This window comes from Labrus bergylta, chromosome 7 (assembly GCF_963930695.1).
Source record: "Labrus bergylta chromosome 7, fLabBer1.1, whole genome shotgun sequence".
NCBI lineage: Eukaryota > Metazoa > Chordata > Actinopteri > Labriformes > Labridae > Labrus > Labrus bergylta.
In genome coordinates, this window is record NC_089201.1 from 18,707,578 (window position 1) to 18,726,194 (window position 18,617).

The 18,617-nt window shown below is 39.4% G+C and overlaps 1 protein-coding gene across 1 annotated transcript in view; it reads right to left on the reverse strand.

Annotated features, from left to right (window-relative positions):
- The window catches only part of map1ab (microtubule-associated protein 1Ab), an 84,325-nt gene that overhangs the window by 56,298 nt on the left and 9,410 nt on the right, over positions 1-18,617 (reverse strand). The window lies entirely within an intron of this gene.

The window sequence follows — 18,617 nt, forward strand, 5'->3', positions numbered from 1 at the left end:
GTTGGAGCTGGAACACGCTGCAACTAAATTTCCCCTTAAAGTTAAAGACTAGATCCTGGTAAAGATAAAAGTTATTCACAAAGAATCTTAGCCCTTCAGAGAGCTCCTAAAGTAAAGATCTAAGGTTGAAGAGTTTCTCACAGAGAAGAAAGAAGGAGAGAAAGGTGATCATAACAATTCCAGCTTTATCTCAGCCTCATACTAATATCAGTCAGATTAAGTAGACTCTTACAGTTACCAGCATGGTGAATAAACATGAGCACGTAGATATAAGAAAAATACAAAATATTTGATATAATTATTGCTCAATTAATTAAATAAAAGTTGTAATTTAATCTTGCATCAGAATGGTTCAAGATTAAATTGGTGACTGTTATTTTTCTAATCAAAAGTAACGTTCCATGGCCAGCGGCAATGGTTGGGCCAGTGATCTTTGAAAACTAGCGGCCCAGAGGGTCACTGGCAAATTCAACTTAATGTCAACCCCGGCCCGCATGTCATCCATCTGTATCCACTGTCCTATCTCTTCGATAAAGGCACAAATAGCCCCCCACAAAATGACCAGAAACTCGCACCATTACATTTCTCTATCAAACAAGAACAGCGTTCCCACATATATTTGCAAAGGCACAAAATCTGTTTTTCACAAAGGCTATACACAAGTCAAACTGTTCATCTCTGTGCACTTTTCACAAACACAACTCATAACGTTTTAATGCATTTTTATTGTTCTTGCCCTTTGAAACAAATATAACCGCTAAGAATTATTCATCAGTTGCACAAACAAAGCACCTGTTATCATCTTCAATTCAGTTATTTTTTCTTCTTCGATTAAACATCTTCGATCTTTATTACTGAAAAACTAGGCTGTTAAACAATACATTACCATTCACTATTCATGGATACTTGAAGGTTGTTATGTTTGCCTTACGACCCGCAACAATTATGCAACAATCATTCATAGCCCAAAGTAATAACAAGGATATATCATTGGAAAAAGATCGAAATTCGGACCAACTCACTTTAACTGAAGATGCCTAAAGTGGCCTTGCTTCCCACTGCATGATGCTCAGAGATTTTAATCAAATGCACGAGGTCTAACCTGTCCAAAATATCCTGACAGACGTGCAGCAGAGCCCTGTGTGTTAAGTGTTCAGCAATGTTCATGACTTTTAACTTCTGTGTTCACACATCACCTCAACCAGACTTCTTGAGGACTTTTATAGGAGGCTGGCAATAAATCTGGTCGTTCATACATGTAGCTCACTCAGATCATATCTGGAGGTTCTCAAGATGCAGTGCATGAGTAAAAGGGGCATTATGTTTTCAGGCATCTGATATTAAACAAAACATGATAGCATTTAGCTTCACTGTTAGCATTTCATTTCTTAGCTTGGGAAGGAGTTCTGAATGAAATTCTCTTATGAGCACTAAAACTTCTCGACTACAAGAATACTATAAAGAAACATGAAATATTAATGTTTCACTAACCAGTGGAAGCCGGTGGTATGGTGAACTTGGAGTACTTTAAACTCTTCACCTCACTCACTCCCTCTGGGCGAAGGGGAAGGTTTTACTAGAAAGCCGACGACAGGGAGATGTGCAGTGAGGTGGAAGGAAAGGAGCCGACTAAGCACAAACGGTCTTTCCTCTTTGGTTCAGCTCAGGGTCGCTGAAACAGAAACTGACAGCTCCTCTGATGCCATTTTAACGATAGCTGACAGTAGCTGAGCAGATTGTGCTGTGAGTGTTTGTGTTATTAGTTGTGTTTAGAAAGGTCAACTTGTCCCTGAAGTGAAGCTCTGTGACCTTGGCTTGAATGAACGCGTCGCGAAATCCCGCTGAGACTGATGACCTCTTCCCACTTCTCCTAACAGCCCCAGAGGGAGTAATGAACACACACACACACACACACACACACACACACACACACACACACACACACACACACACACACACACACCTCCTCTCTTTCCCGCTGCGACAAGGTGAGACAACAGAAGTGCTGTGTCACATCGAGGGTCAGGACTCGGTTACACAGCAGAATTAAAACGGCGGTTACCTTGAGCTCAGTAACAATGAAACACAGCTGGGAGGAAACATTGTCATAGCTCAATTGTTTTTTACATTTTCAAAATAAAAGGTAATTGTGGGAACTATTCCCAAATTAGAAGTGAAGAAGAAATGCACAGCTGAGATGATGACTCTTCATCTGGGAACCGCGATATTTTAACATAATTCCTGTAGTTCTAAAACTAATTCAGGCACATACAGTATGTTCGCACTGGCACATTTACATATAAAAGGAAACTGGACCAGTGTTGGAGGTCTGTGCTGTTAGAGTGATCTTCTAGTTTTCCTTTTCATCTATCCTGTTGGACTTTTATTTTATGTGTCCTAACCAATTCTACCTGTTATCTTTTTATATATATTTTTTTATTTCTTTCCTTAATTGTATAAAACGGAAATTCCAAAAAATGCACTCACCCTCAGTAACTCATATGGGTACTGAACCCCCCACCAAAAAATGTATCAAAAGTATTTCAGGACAGGACAACAAATAAACTCTTCTCTTTTTCTTATTGCTGCTGACGTTTCCGACATTTGTTCGTTTGCCTGCCCATCCTGAAGCCACTGAAGATGGGCCTAGCCTGAAAGTACGGAAATACTTCTGATGCATTTCCTCAATTGCATACAAGAATGTTTCAATGAACTGGTTAAGTAATTGCCAAGCATTTACACAAATGTACAGTAGATCAGAGAAAACAATACAGCGCACTTTAATGACTTAATAATATACAGAGTAGAATACATTTCACATATAGAGTTCAAGATTTGTACAAAGAAACCCGAGGGTGTTAATGAAAAGATCATTGATAATGAAATTGTTAAACTAGTTAAATTATTTTCTTGTTTTCCCTGAAAGCATTTTAAAGTTCCTTCTCTCAAGTCAGTGATCAACAAAAGAGACTCAGTCTGCAAAGTACTGACAAGTAAAAATAAACTTGCATGGGAAACAATGAAATGATGCTGAATTATTTATATGTGAAATGCTTTTCTTCAAAGATGATTTTCCGGGGTTGGCAATAGCCTCACAGTTAAAGTCAAGCCCCATGTAGAGAGGCCGAAGTCCTCGAGAGCGGGCCGCCCAGGTTTGAATCGACCTGTGGCTCATTTCCCGTATGTCATCCCCACTTTCTCTCTCTCGCGCCCCGGTTTCTGACTCTATCCACTGTCATATCTCTAAAATAAAGGCATAAAAGGCTGAAACTGATTTTCCAGAACGATAACTGAAAACTGAAGGAGCTGAATATTGATTGTGAGAAGAAAAAAAAAGGCACTTTCAGTCAATAAAATGTGCTTGCTTAGGTTTTCCACCGAGCTAGATTACTTTGTTTAAGAAGTCATTTGGGACTAAATAAAAACAGCGACATAATGCAATCTGGAAAGTGCAGAATTGAGGAGAGTAATGTTGATTTTTTTTATGTGACTAATTACCATGCAGGCCAATATGAGAGGAAAACACCAGGAGGGGGCTGAGCTCAGGAGCTCAAATGTCTGGCCGACATGGTTTCCTGTCACTGGGGGAAAGAGATCCCAGCCCGCCCGACCATAAATTCTGCTGTGTTCAATCGATTCCTTCAAGGCAATCTGGCCGAGCTTAACAGTGACGGACATGTTGTCTTCTCACTTCAATATAGGAGACCGACACAGCTATTGACACAGGAAGAAAGATTTCAGAAGTAGGAGGTGATTGGAGATGGGAATAGGAAGGAACAATGGAATAGTAAACATGACACACAGTGACGTTCATTGTTTCTTTTGCTCCCTGCTGTGTGGCTTCAGAAACTTGTGATACATGACGAACATGGAGAAGGAAGTCCGGGAGAGAGTTATTGTACGAATCAATGGATCGGGTGGTTCTCTCTAACAGTAAGAGCTTAGAGGCATGGGTTTCATTTCTATCTATAGAGCCCTTAGAGGCAACTTTTCATCATATGTCACTGTGCTTTTTTAAATACTTTGAGTAATTGGCTGACCATGATAACCAAGTACGCCCCTCTTCGATGACCAAAATGTTCAACTTGGGTCCATTGATGTCAATCCATTCATCCATCTTCTTTAGCTCATCTGTGGCAGCAGATTAAGCAAGTCAACCCAGAGATCTCTCTCACCAGCAATGTTTTCCAGCTTCCCTAATTTTCCTGAGGCGTTCCTAGACCAGATGGGATACTTAATCCCTGCAGCAAGCTCTGGGTCTACCACGCGGTTTTCTTCCAGTTGGACATTGCTGGAAATCCTCCACAGGGAGACGACCAGGAGGCATCCTGATCAAATGCTCAAACCACCTCAACTTGCTCCTTTGATGCGAAGGAGCAGCGGCTCTACTCAGAGGTCCCTCTGGATGTACAAACTCCTCCCCTTATCTGTGAGAATGAGCCCAGCCACCCTTCTGAGGAAACAAATTTCTACCTCAAGATACTTGAACATGGGGTAAGACTCACTCCCAACTCGGAGGACGCAATCCAGAATTTTCCAGTCTAAGTTTACTTATCTGTTGCACCTTGACTCTGGTCATCGTAAAAATTGAGGGCATGTCCTCGATTATTTTCTTGAGATTTACAAAAGGTTGAAAAGATTAATTAATTCATTACACAATAGATCACTTTCTCTTTCTGCACCCTCTTCCTCTGTAGTCTTACAGTGTTTCATCCACATCAAGCAAACAATGGCAGACCTTGGCTTGATAAACAAACACATTTAGCAGAATTACAATATAAGGATTGTATCTATTTTCTTTTTTTTAAGATTTATTTTGGGCTTTTTGTGCCTTTAATGCAGAGAGAGGACAGTGGATAGAGTTGGAAACCAGGGAGAGAGAGCGGGGAATGACATGCGGGAAGGGGCCATGAGTGGAAGCGAACCCGGGTCTACTGCTTGAGACGAGAGTCTCAACACATGGGATGCGCGCCCTACCACTGCGCCACCAGCGCGCCCCAAGGATTGCATCTATTGTATGAATTAAATATTAGGTTTGTAAAACTATGGCAATGCAATGCTGCTAAATTGTAGAAATCCTAAAATATGAAACCGAAATGAAACCATTTTTTCAAACAACTTTCACTACCAGACTTTCAATGAATGTATGGCTCAAAAGACTTTGAGCCATACAGGAGTTCATCAATATATTCTGAGAGACATTTCATGATTTTGTCGAGGCAATTTAACAGAAAACCATGAGACCAAATCTGGATTTTAATATTAAAACTATAATCAAAGTAATGCAGGAATGAAATGGTTCTTAAAAAGATGTGAGCTTTCACTCATCACCTCAGAGAATGACTCAACAAAAACAGAATATTTGCAACATCTAACGAAAAAAACCATTAAAGAATATCATCTTCCTGAGAGGTTAATGGTATCCAATCACTCCCACCTGTTTCACATCTGTATCATTTACAGAATATATTCTGTGATTCACTCTGTTGCAGAAAATGACGCTGTCATGAAATTTCGTCACGACAACAAAAATACATTTTAACCTACTTTAGATTGATATTCCTGGATCAGTGCAAGATTCCTCATGCAAGAAGACTCCACAGAGCAATCCAACCTAATTTACTGACGCTAGTTAGTTTCTTCAGTAAAAGTCACAAAGCATCAAGTTGTACTTTACGTTCTGAAAATGTGGTAGGTATAAATTACGTTTTGTCACTGACAAGAGGTTATAAAAAACTTTATATTTATCACAAGAGCTGTGAGAAGACACAGCAGAGCCCTTCAGCTCCAATCCTGTCAGATCATAATTTCCCGTCTCTCTCCCCCTCACGGCTTTTCTTCTGTCTGCACAAAAAAAACTCAAAACAGTGGGTGGATAGCTCAATCTCCCTTTACAAAAACAGCAGCAACAGGTCACAAAACCCTGATTGAACAACTGAAATAGGATGAAACTGAGAAAATGTTGGGTGTGATCACAGCTGCTTAATCTGCATAATTCCCTGTTAGTGCTTTAGACCTTCACTCTGACATTTTGAAAATGCTAAGTACCTTTCCCTATGACTGGAATGAGATCTTAGGTCAGCGACCTTACAAGCAGCTAATAGATGTTTCTAAAGTTCAGAGCAAATATTGCCATGATTTGGGAGCAATCAGACAACAAGTGTCGAAGACAAAAACTAGATGGAAGGGATTCTCTAAAAATATCAAAAACATCTATCACTTTTAATGATTTTAGGTGTAAAAATATTCCTTTAAGCCCTGAGTGATGAAGTGAGAAGAAAGTGGAAGAATTTACAGCAATGACGGCTTACAGGAAAATAAGAAGGGATTTTATTTTCATTTTCAGATAAGCATTACAGAAAGCAGACAGGTGAGATTTGGGAATAAAACACAAGGTACCACCTTCTAATGTAATGCAGTCTTAAGCCAATGAACGTGACATTCACACAAAAAAAGTTCTCCATCCATTCTCTGTACTTTTTAGGACTTTGTGACCATGAGATGAACTTTTAAATTCAGTATTAAAAGTAATGATGACAATCTCAATGCTAATACGTTAGCATAAATTGAGATGTTGATAACAGATGATTAGCATTAGCTAAAGTAAAAAAGTCTGACATTTCAAATAAGAACTTTAAAGTTGATCTCATCAGATTCTCTTTGAGTTGTTCACCAATACAATAATTAATAAAGGCTGATATGTCATTTGAAACTACAAATGTTTGTGACACTTACAGGTTCATAAAACCTTCACTATTCTTTTATGACAAACAAAACATAACGTTTCTTTTAATCCAAAATTAATAATTTTACATGGTTATTCGGTGTACCTAGCTAAAAAATGCTGCATAATAAACTACAGTCCAGAAATAAATGTTTGATAAAAGGCTTCTACTTCCCTAAACTCTCTCATCCACGTCTACACTCCCTCCATCCCACTACCAAACATTCATGAGAGGGTCCTAAGTCCCTAACTAGACTCTTTTCCTCTGTCGCCCCCCAGTGGTGGAACAAACTTCCAAACTCCATTGGAGTCCCTTTGCACCTTTAAAGGGGTCATGTTGTAAACAAATCTACTTTTACAGTGTTTTTGAACATATATTTGGGTAACCTGAGTGTCCACCGAGCAACAAAATGTGAAATAAATCCATCCAGTCCTTTGTTTGAGGTCTGCATAAGTCTTACAACACAAAGAAAAATGCTCCGTTTCAAATTTGCTTTCCTTGTGATGTCATAGTGGGATTCTGGTTAAAAAAAAAAAAAACCTCTCCTCCTATCTCCTCCAATGGACTCCAACCCCAGCCTAGAACAAAATCTTTGCGCAGGTCCTCCATTTTTATTCTGGCTAGCGAGGGAGCACTTCCTGTCAGCATCTGTGTGTCCAATCAGACTCAAAGCTGTTTGTTTGCACTTACCGACGTTGTTTCCTTTTTTCTAGATTCTTGCTTGTATTGTAATAACTCTCTGATGTTCGCTTTGCTTAGAAGCGTCTGCTCAATGAATTGAAGAATTGTAGTAAAAGTTATAAATGATCAAATTACATATTGAAACTTTGTTTAAGAATATAAGTTCAACTTTGTGGTGGCTTTTGATGGTGTGGTTGAATTGCTGATTTTTTTTCCTGTCATCATGAATATGGCTTCCTGTCACGTAAGACAATCTACACTTAGGTATATTGGCATGCAACATTTGATCCAATGATGCACCTGAAAGTGTTTCTATGGCCACACAAGGTTGAAATGACAAAAGGCTCCCAACAGGCAGAAAGCCCCAAATGCCGACAGTGTTCTTCTGAATGTGTATACACAGATTTACACATTTGTTACCTAAAGCCATACATTCACTATCTGCATGAATATTTGATATAGACCCTCTGTAATACTACAAGCTTTATAGTGGCTGTGGCTTATATCCATGAACACCATAGCTAACAGTGCAGTGATAGTAGCCAGAGGTGTTGGAAAAATCAATTAATGTCAGAAAACAGCAGCCAGATTGAGCACGGCAAACCCACTGCCAGCACTTTTTTCATGCACCATCTCGCCCATCTTTGGTGGCATACACTGATGCAGCAGGGGGGGTGTCAGTCCCTGCTCATAACATCAGCTAGCTCTTAGCATCAGTAATGTATTGCTATATACAACATAATAACGTTAGGGCTGGGCAATTAATTGAGGTTCAATCTCAATTTCGTTTTTAGCTTCTCATGATCATGAAAACAAAATAATTGAGATTAAATGATTATTGTGTTCTTCACAGAAGCCTTAAAGGGCTCGTATTATTCTCTTTTTCAACAAGTTGATATAAGACTCAGAGGTTTCTCACCAAAAATCCACTCTGATCCTGTAGCATGCCTATAATCCCCTCTATTTCAGCCCTGCTCAGAACAGGCGGTTTCATAGCCTAGATGCAAGTGAGCTGTGTTCAACCTCGCCCCTCTGATAGGGGTTATTTGTTTATTTGCTAGGATACCCATTAGCTGTACCCTAAAGCTCAGCTATTCTTCCTGGGATCCTCATTAAAAAAACATTAACAGATAAAACGTACAGTGAAAACATGACGAGGCTAATAAGGCTCGGGTGGTTTAGGAAAATGGTTTAAGAGAGTAGAACAAACACCTAGCTGTGGGAGTGTCACCCACCTGGAGGAGGGGTTAATGCCCTTTGTGATGTCATAAAGGGAAATTCTCCAAACGGCCTGTTTGAGCTCACATTTTCTGAAAAGTGGAACAGGCAAAAGACGGAGAAGATGGACTTTTTTCATAATCCGGGGGTTTGTAGACAGACTAGGGCATATATAGCATATAGTGTTCTTAAAACATGGTGTATTTTGCAAAATAGGTGAACTTAAAGTCAGATATTTGAGGCTCAAAAACCATCTTTCTCTTCAGTAACATCAGTGACCCCCCCCCCTTGTCAGTACAGTTCCTTGTTTGTCATCATTCCAAACACATAACCCTATTTTCTTAAGCTGAACTACAACCAATAATTTAACAAGACAAGGACACGAGATACAATTTCACCAGAAGGACACGCTGTCCTCTCTGTCCTCCACCTGCCACTCATTTCTCTGACCTCACTCATCATGTATCGATAAAGGACACAGAACCTCTTTAACCCTTTAATCTCCAGCATGATCGCACAGGTCCTCCAGGTGTCATCCCACTCAGGCATGGAGGAGAGGTCGCTACAGCAACAGTCATGAAAAGGTTCATTCCCTAGGCAGCGGAGCAAATTGGCTTCACCATTGAATGTGAATCTTTAATCAGTTTGTGCCACCCCCGGGCCAACTCTCACCTCTACAGCATCCACGTCACGCGAAGCCATGGAGATAACACTCTCCGGGGAGTGTGTGTGTTTCCATAAATGCATAACACACACGTCAGGTTGAGGGTAAACACAACAGTGTAAAGTTTACTTATTTTTCCAGGTAAGCTTAAAACCATTTTCCTGAATGGGAACACCTTGTTGCATTTAATGAGGGATTTTTTAAATGATCAACATACAGCTGCAACTTGGAATAATTTTACTTGCAAACTAAATCCCCTCTAATAATGAATCTATTGTGTGCATGTGTGTGTTTATTTTCTTTTCCAAAGGTTGCAGAAGCACGGAGGAGCTAAAAAGTCAAATCTTAGCCATGGTAATTATAAAACCACCTCCATACTGCGAATCATTCTAGAAAGCCTCTTATTAGTGACTCGATGTCTATCTCTTTCATGAGCTCCCTGCACTGACTAAGCCATCTTACCCAGTTCAACCTCTGTGTGCGTGTGCGTGTGTTTCACTGTGTGTAGGAGGGAGGATCCACTCGTAATGATTACATCAAGTTTATTCCCACTGATTCTTTTTTACTTTTTCCTCTCTCTCCGCCCACACCTCCCTGAATGAGAGTGAGAGAGACAGAGAGTAAGAAAGAAGAGAGAGACGTGATGTTTCACTTCGCACTTCAAAGGATCTCTGGACCGCTGGGACATCAGAGCCTGTTTCCCATAAAGCCACTGCTGCTTTAGTCTTACTTAGTCTTCTCAACGCTGCTTTTTAGTATGTGGTTTATACGAATCTGTGAGAAATACTTGCACTGACAAGCTGACATGTACAACCTCTACAGTACAGTACACTGTACACTACTAAAAGAGCTCTCTTTACCAGCACTGTGCAAAGATGTGTATGACATCAAAGTCTATAAAGACAAGTACAGTTATATGTTTATTTTATTTACTTCAGTCTATGAACCCTGGCCTTAGTTGGGACAGGCATCAATACCAGACAGGCCTTTAAGTATTTTCAAACCACACTAGGGATGCACCAATGCATCGATTTAACATCTGTATCAGCTTTATTGACAGACATCGACACATCAGAAAAAAAAATGTGGCATGAGTAGATGCCAGTAGCCAATGCTTATTTGTTGTAAGTAAATGTGTACACAATTGGGATATTGTTTAAAAAGGCTCATTCACGATTCAAACACGATCTGAACATCTACACACACACACAAACACACACACAGACACACACACACACACACACACAAACGCACACACTCACTCTCACACACAAACGCACTCACTCACACACACACACACACACACACACACACACACACACACACACACACACACACACACACACACACACACACACACACACACACACACACACACACTTTAGAGAGTTTAGTGTGGGAGAGTTAATCAGAGTAAATCGCTTACACTAATCCGTGGCCTATGTCACCCGGTCCTCACCTGGGTATTTGTGAAGGCAGCCAATGTGTGTGTGTCTGTGTGTATGTGGGTGCATGTGTGTGTGTGTGTGTGTGTGTGTGTGTGTGTGTGTGTGTGTGTGTGTGTGTGTGTGTGTGTGTGTGTGTGTGTGTGTGTGTGTGTGTGTGTGTGTGTGTGTGTGTGTGTGTGCATTTTGTATATTAAGTGATGGGTTGAGCTTCACAGGCTCTTACGTGCTGCATGTCAGGTTTTTCAGTTGTTTGTCTGAAAATGTCAGGTCATCACTGCAATACACAGTTTAACCACTAGGGGCTGCTGTGTAGTATTTGATATGGAGGGATGCTCATGAACTTTCCTCTAACAGACTATAAATACAGTATGCACAGAGTATGTCTATGACAGCTTATATTGATGCATGTTTCATCAAACTGTGAACCTGAACGTGACCAAAGTGCAATCAATCAACCTTTCAAAGGAAAGAGTGCTGTTGTGTTTGTAACTGTCAGGCTGTTGCTGCAAACAGCAATGTCATCACTCCAAATGTGCCCATTCAAATTAAAGTGATCATCATGTAAACTGTAAGAAGAATTTCTACATGTCTACATTTTAATTTCCTATAGCTTCAGCATTAATCATCATCTTGGTTGTGCATTTTTTTGTTCACTTCTGAAGAGGAAATCTTTCTCAAATTGAACCTTTGATTTGGGAGAACCAGAAAAGATTAATTACCGTGTTTTTACAGTACAAGTCCCACATTCTTAAACTAAAATAACATCATAAATCACAGTTTGTTGTACAAAACTGTTGTTAGAAAAACTGTGTGCGCAAGGACAGAGCTGTCTTTGTGAGTCAGATCTTCTGTTTTGTTACAATTCAACAGATAGTGCTTTTCCATGAGTCAGACTCCACATCAGGCCCAGATTTAAATTGGTTCTTCTTTTAGCTTTGCCACACACAAAAAGAAAAACATTACCTACTTGACAGAGTTTGAAAGTTTTAAACACTTCTGAACCTTTTCCAGTTGTGTTGCTATGTTTATATATCATTAGGAGGATTAAAATGCAAAGTTAGGTAATCAGTATGAAGGTGAACTAGATCGTACAGAATCAACAGTCAACAGCATGCCATAAAAAGTACAAAAATCATTTGTGCAGCTTGAAGATGCTGGAAAGCCAAATGACTTGATTTCTTTGTTTCACCCCAGTGATTGTGATTACCCTTCCTCATCCCTGTACCTCATAAAAACTGTTTTTTTATATTTCTTTTTAGGGATGTAAAGATTAATTGTGAGGCAATTAAAAATCACTTCAAAGGAGTCAAGGTTCACATTGGTACTCTGAATAAAGAATCACAATAATATGGTGAGTGTCAGCAGCTGTAGAGCAGAGGCGGTTGGCAGCTGCTGTGCAAGATTATGAAATTGAGGACGTACCACCGTCTTTTAAATCGGAGGTGTGGAAACATTTTGGCTTCCCCAAGACAGAAAATGAAAGAGGTGAGAAGATAGGAGACAAGACAAAAAACTGTGTGCACTATGTACTACACAAATAGCACAAGCAACATGATGCAGCATTTAATCAAGACCAACCCCCACTGACAAGAGGGGTTTGGCCTTGGTTTTAATGCTTTTAAAAAATAATAATTTAGACTGTAAGAATGATGAGTTGTGGTCATGAAATCGGACATTGTGTACTATTCTTATGGCTCTTTTTTTTGTAATCAGAGGTGCTGCTTGTCAACAGGCAAGGCAGGCAACAGCTTGGTGGCCACAGGCCAGTAAGGGGCCCTTGAATGCTGACAAACTGAAAACTGCAGCAGTGACTCAAAAAGTGCAAATTTTGCCATGACAGTAGAAAACCTCCTTAATGGGGCCTCATCTGACAGCACCTACTCTCATTGCTCTGCTTAGCATCTCGTATATTATTAGAAAACCAAAGTTCATCAATGAAAGTCACTGAAGGAAAATGAAGAGGATGTATCTGTCTGGGAGTGAAAAAAAAAAGAGGAAGAGCATCGGGACACTGGCCTACATGATTGTGGTGATGATTACAGAATCGTCATTGTTTGTTTTAATTTAACACCACTAATGTAGAATCTGAGAGTTAACAATGATCAAGGGAGAAGAAACAATATTTTGTAAACTCACCTTTGGTATAAACATGAATAACCAAACTGCAGTGATGTTATCAGTACTGTAGTCATGTGACCTTGTGCTTTTCTATTACAATATAAAAAAGAAATAATATGTTTTATTCTACACAAGTACAGGGTGCTTTATTTGCTTATTAAAAACCAGTTTAGTGTGAAATTTGAGGATGTAATTAAACTATTTTGGCTTTGGTTTGAACACACTGTTGTGATCTTTTGAATAATAACGATGCTTTAAAAGGTCGAATTCTGACTTTTTCATTACACTCAGACAAGCTGAGAATGAAATGCTCATGTTGCTTAATAAATGATTGAAGCATGAACTCAAATTTAGACAATTAACCTCGCTTTGTTGTAGTCAGATGACCTTGTCGGTCTGAAGCACTTTGAGAATCTTGCGGCCTTATATGGGAGACAAAAGCTAACTCTGTTTTCTTAGCTGTTGCTATCATGTTGCAGCCGAATCACGTCCTTATCGTGCTCTTTACAGAACACAATACCTTCATAAATGGAAAGTAGTTTGTGCATCAGGAAACATGAGGACAAGCTGTGATGGAGTTTTCAGAAATGTTTTCCATTTGGATTAATTTAACAGAGGAGATTCAGTGCCAAATGAAAAAAATAACATCAAATTACCCAATGTTCCCTGTACTCTCTAACACCCTAAACGGTCAAATCATCAGCAGGTAGAGGAGTGCAAAATGAAACTCGAGGAAATGTGAAATGTTAGACTTTCCTAGCACTCTCTATTAACCCGACCCACAGGAAGCCTGCGACACAGATTGAGTTCTGGGGTCACCATCCGGGGTGAGTTTGTGAGATGAGATAGTCTTGTGATCTCCCGGCTGACCTGAGCAAATAGGAATCTTTTTGCTTTCTGTGAGCTTCGATCGTCTGAAGAAATTCTGTCCCCATGTACACAGGTGAAGTGAGTCCAATGCTGGAGTAAGCAGAACCTGTTTAAAACCTTTCCTTCACTGTAACTGACGAGAATAAAAGTCCTTTTTAAGTCATTCTTAGCCGGTGGTAATTAGGGACCAGGGTACCTTAAGGCTCTCAGATTTAGCAGAGAGACCCACTCAGCTGTGAATTGAGTTTGCCAGAAGTGACTGGCTCTCTCCCTCAAAGAGGAGCTAAAAAGTTTGTCCTTAAAGGAGCTTAAAGTGAGATTTTTAGGGTAAATCAACAGGCCCCCTTTATTTTCAGACTCCTCAATCAGCAGAGGTTAAATTTCTGATGTGTGATGAAAGATGTTGGTTTTCCAGATAAGACCACTGCATTAATAAACGTAAGTAAAAGCCCCTCTTTAAAAAAATAACAAGGTACTTTTACCCTAATACAAGGATGAGCGCTCAGTGAAGAAACCCCTCATCCAAATTATGCCCCCTATGCCCTGCTGATAAAGCTCATAACCTACCCTATGGCCCTTAACCTAACCAGCACTGCCACCTTCAACAGACCCAGCTCCAGTTTTATGTGAGCTACTATGTGAGGTAGTGATAATGTCGATACTACCTGCCCTACCATATGGCCCCTTCATAATTACATTTTTGCTGTGGTTACAACATTAATGAGATTATTCATTACAAGTAATAGAGGAATGTTTTGTTAGAGGATAGCGGATAGGATGGGATAAGAGAGGATAGGATACAGGAGTGACACTGCTGTTTTCCCACAATGGAAGTTTTTTTCTGCCCACCTAAAGAAATGTGATCCCCTCGTCTATTTCTGCACCTCGGCCATCTGATCGCTCTCTTTTGAAGTGTTATTGATCTGCATGGTGCGCTGTACAGAAAGAAAAAAAAGAGAGGGGGTATAATCAATCCTCGCTGCCTCCTCCATCCCTGGTCCTCAGGTCTGGACTACCTCACACTGCTTAAAGGGAAGAGGCATTTCTAATGATCTTCCTGATCAGTGAAGGAAAGCAAAGTGTTACTTTTAGAACTCATCTTCTGTATATGTATGCTATAAACTTAAGTAACTGTGAAGAATACCACATTAGATTTTGCTCCTTCATGCTATTGCCTTACAATATAAGCACTCAGATGTAGACGGAAATATTGCCTCTGCAGTCTAACTTGAGCTGGACCAGCAGCTTATGTTGCCAAATGTTACATTATATAAGACATTAAAGACAGCCAGACTATCCTAAAGAAATATTTAAAGCCTTCTTTTGATAAGTCAGAATGAAAGAGGATCTACCAGAATAAAAGAAAGCTGTCGAGGGATAAAAAAGTACGACTCCTCCGATTTAAAGTCCTCAGATGCCTAATGGACACTTTCACATTACATCACGCTGGTGTTAAAACAACTGAGACAGCTGGGAATTACAGAGAGTCTTCTTGCGCTCTGGCCTTGACCCTGTGGTTAGTGACTTGAGAGTAACTAACATTATACACAGGAGCTTCGCAGATTATCTACTTGGTGATTCACTGACCATGTTGCTGCAGAGCTGGTCCAAACCGCCATAATGGTGCGTACACAGACTTTATTGAGGGGACTGGAAAAGACATTCGCTCCCTCTTGTTGAGACTGCTTCATGAAACGATTTATAGAAGGACTGCCATATGGGAATATTACATTTTTACAGGGAAACAGCAGATTATTATTCAGGACGTTCCTAGCTGACTTCTTTCCAAGTCTGTTCAATGTAAATGTAGACTAGTCTTAATAAAGTTGTATTATATGTTAATATACTGTATCTAATAAATACAGTTGCAGTCATTTTCAGGTTGTTATTGTATGTCTTATGCTACCCTAATTGACTTCTAAGAAGATTATATTATAGAACGTTTGGTAACTTTCATTATGTATCTTTTTTTTTGTATCATATCTCTTAAAATCATCATGATCTGTTTGTCATTATTATGTACATTTGTATGTTAATGCTAGAATGTAAGTTTGATTTCTCTTAAAATCATGAAATTATAGACATATTTGTGTAACTATACAATGCTTCTTCAAGTTACCTTTGTGTGCACTTTTTCAGTTAGCATGAAAAAAAACTAAATTCATCCCACTCAATTAGAAAAACAAAAGAGATCTCCAACTATTGATTTGGTCATACAAACGTCACATCTGAACTGCTAGTTGAACTGATATAAGGTTTATATATCCTCCTACTGTAAGGGCATGGAAACCTCTGACAAACCTCTGAATATGAGCACAATCTGGATAGAGATACTTTGATTCCAAAAGCTATGTGTAATGTAATGTTTTTATTTTTTGGGTTTCCATTATTTTATTCCCCTTCTACTGTGTTACAGATATCGATACATAACTGTATATTCCCTTTTTCCTTCTGACTTTGCTGTGGGGATAAAATATGCAAGTTATTATCAAAGCACTGTTAACCATTATCAGCAAAACAACCAGAGGTGCAAACGTCTCTCTGACAGAGAAGAATCATCACAACATACCACATCAAGTAAAAAACGAACTGAATAACTAAAGGACATCCAGAAGTCTGATACCATTTTTTTTTTTGTTAGATACTGTTTCAAGATACACAGACATGCTGCAGGGATTCAGCATCATGTCAGCAGGGTGGCTTCAGAGGTCACAGGACACTCAAACGTAACCAGTGCATCCTGTCCCACCAGTGTGCCACCATGCTTCTTTATAAGACAGGTGAGGAATCCACAACACCATTGAGAAACCAATACAGCCTTTCACAAGGCAATATGAATGAACACAGCCCATTAAATCCATAACATGTCTAAATAATTATCGTGTTATTGTCCCCTGAGGTGAGGAGGAGAAAATGAAAATGATAAGTATGTTTCCATCACTGTGTTCAGAGCTCAAATGTTGTCGCAGATGGAGCAGTTCCATCAGCAGTTTTATCAATAAACAACAGTTGTAAGCACAAATGAAGGTGACTCACTTTGGTTCACACGAGTGGAGGAGTGTTTCTTTGTAAAAAAAAAAACGAACAGACTGGGAGACAGATGGATAAATGATGGAAATATTGTTTCTAGTTTCACAAGAGGCAGTCTGTTTTCTCTGAAGGTATTTTCTTCTTTTACAACTGTGGAATTAAGTTCGGTGTCATTTTCTGCTGACGGCCACTGCTACCTAGCATCAGTAATAATATTTTCTGTGGATGTCCTGCTAGTTCTTGTGCGTGTGTGTGTGCGTGTGTGCGTGTGTGTGTGTGTGTGTGTGTGTGTGTGTGTGTGTGTGTGTGTGTGTGTGTGTGTGTTTATACATGTATGTGTGTGTTTGATCCCATCACGCCCTTACCTGGCAGATGAGTGAAATAATCCCTTATTCAGCATCTGTTGTTTTCTCAAACTAGGCTCTGGGCCAAAAAAATCATCTATTCACATAGACACAGGAGACAGGCACACAGAGACACAATCTCACACACACACACACACACACACACACACACACACACACACACACGCACACACGCACACACGCACACACGCCTCACACTGCAGGTCCACACTTCCCTGAACAGTCACCATGGTGATTATACACAGAGTTCAGCTTTGATGCAGTGCAGAGGGATTAAATGTCCACTAACTAATGTCCATGAGTGGCATTTCTGCCACTCATGTATCTTTAAAAATAAAATAAGGTATATTTATGAATCCACGATGAACTTGTCACATATGCTTAATACATAAATCTGACTTGTATAACCTTACATCTGCTCAATTCTAAACAAACATATTAGAATTCACATATTCAATGCTCAATCAGTACTGAACATAAAGTCAGCCTTTGTATACGCTTTTAAAGCAGACTGCTGGCCATGAGGATATATATTTTGGGGCTGCAAAATAAAGTGAAAAGAATTGTGATTACTTGGACAGATACTAATGATGCTAGATGAAACGTGACATGTGCGAAAAAGCATTTTTGCATTAAAATCAAAACATATACACATAGAAATAAAGCGATCAATTTGTTTCTGCAGGCAGAAATATGATATGTTCAGAAACTCAGATCAATAAATTATTGGAAGCAGCTGAATGTTTGTCAGCACTCTGAGTCCAAGATAAATTTCCCTAAGGGGACAATAAAGTGAACCGTATCGTATAGTAAACTGTAAATTAGCATTAAAAGACAATATCTAGTTCCATTCCATAATGTTTGTGTGATACTGATTTGCTGCTAATAATATGAAATCAGTATATTAAGCTTTATTTCAGGTTGAAAATACCAAAAAGTATTAATGTCTTCAACTGTCATCATTAGAAATAGTTGGACTTGGCAGCTCTGAATGACTGCAACTAACTCTCTGACATTTAAAAATCTAGGAAATATCTGCCAGAACATCAAATCTCTGCCATCAGCATGCTGGCACAAGTTCAAAGACTATCAAGGTGCATGGAGAGTGAAAGGCTTGAAGAGGTCAAAAAGCTCCAGCAATATTTGTAGTATGAAGATCAACTTTATTAAAAAAATAGATTAGTTATTAATAAAGTTGATCTTTATACTACAAGTGTTGCTGGAGCTCCATCAGCATGCTAATGGTCAGTACAGGGTGTCTGAGATGATTAGAACAAGTGGATAAAAAGGGAAAGGGAGAGGGTCTTTGATTATTTGTAGTTCAGCCCCTTCTTTAGCAGGGTAACAACATCAACAGCAGCTGCATTGCGTAAGGGAACAAGTAACAACAGGTATATTGACATTACGTGCTTGTTGAATACAGCTAAAACCTTTTGTCTGGAGACTTAAGTTGTTTTGCTTTCATAGAGCATTCTAGTGATTGATTTGTCCAAATGTC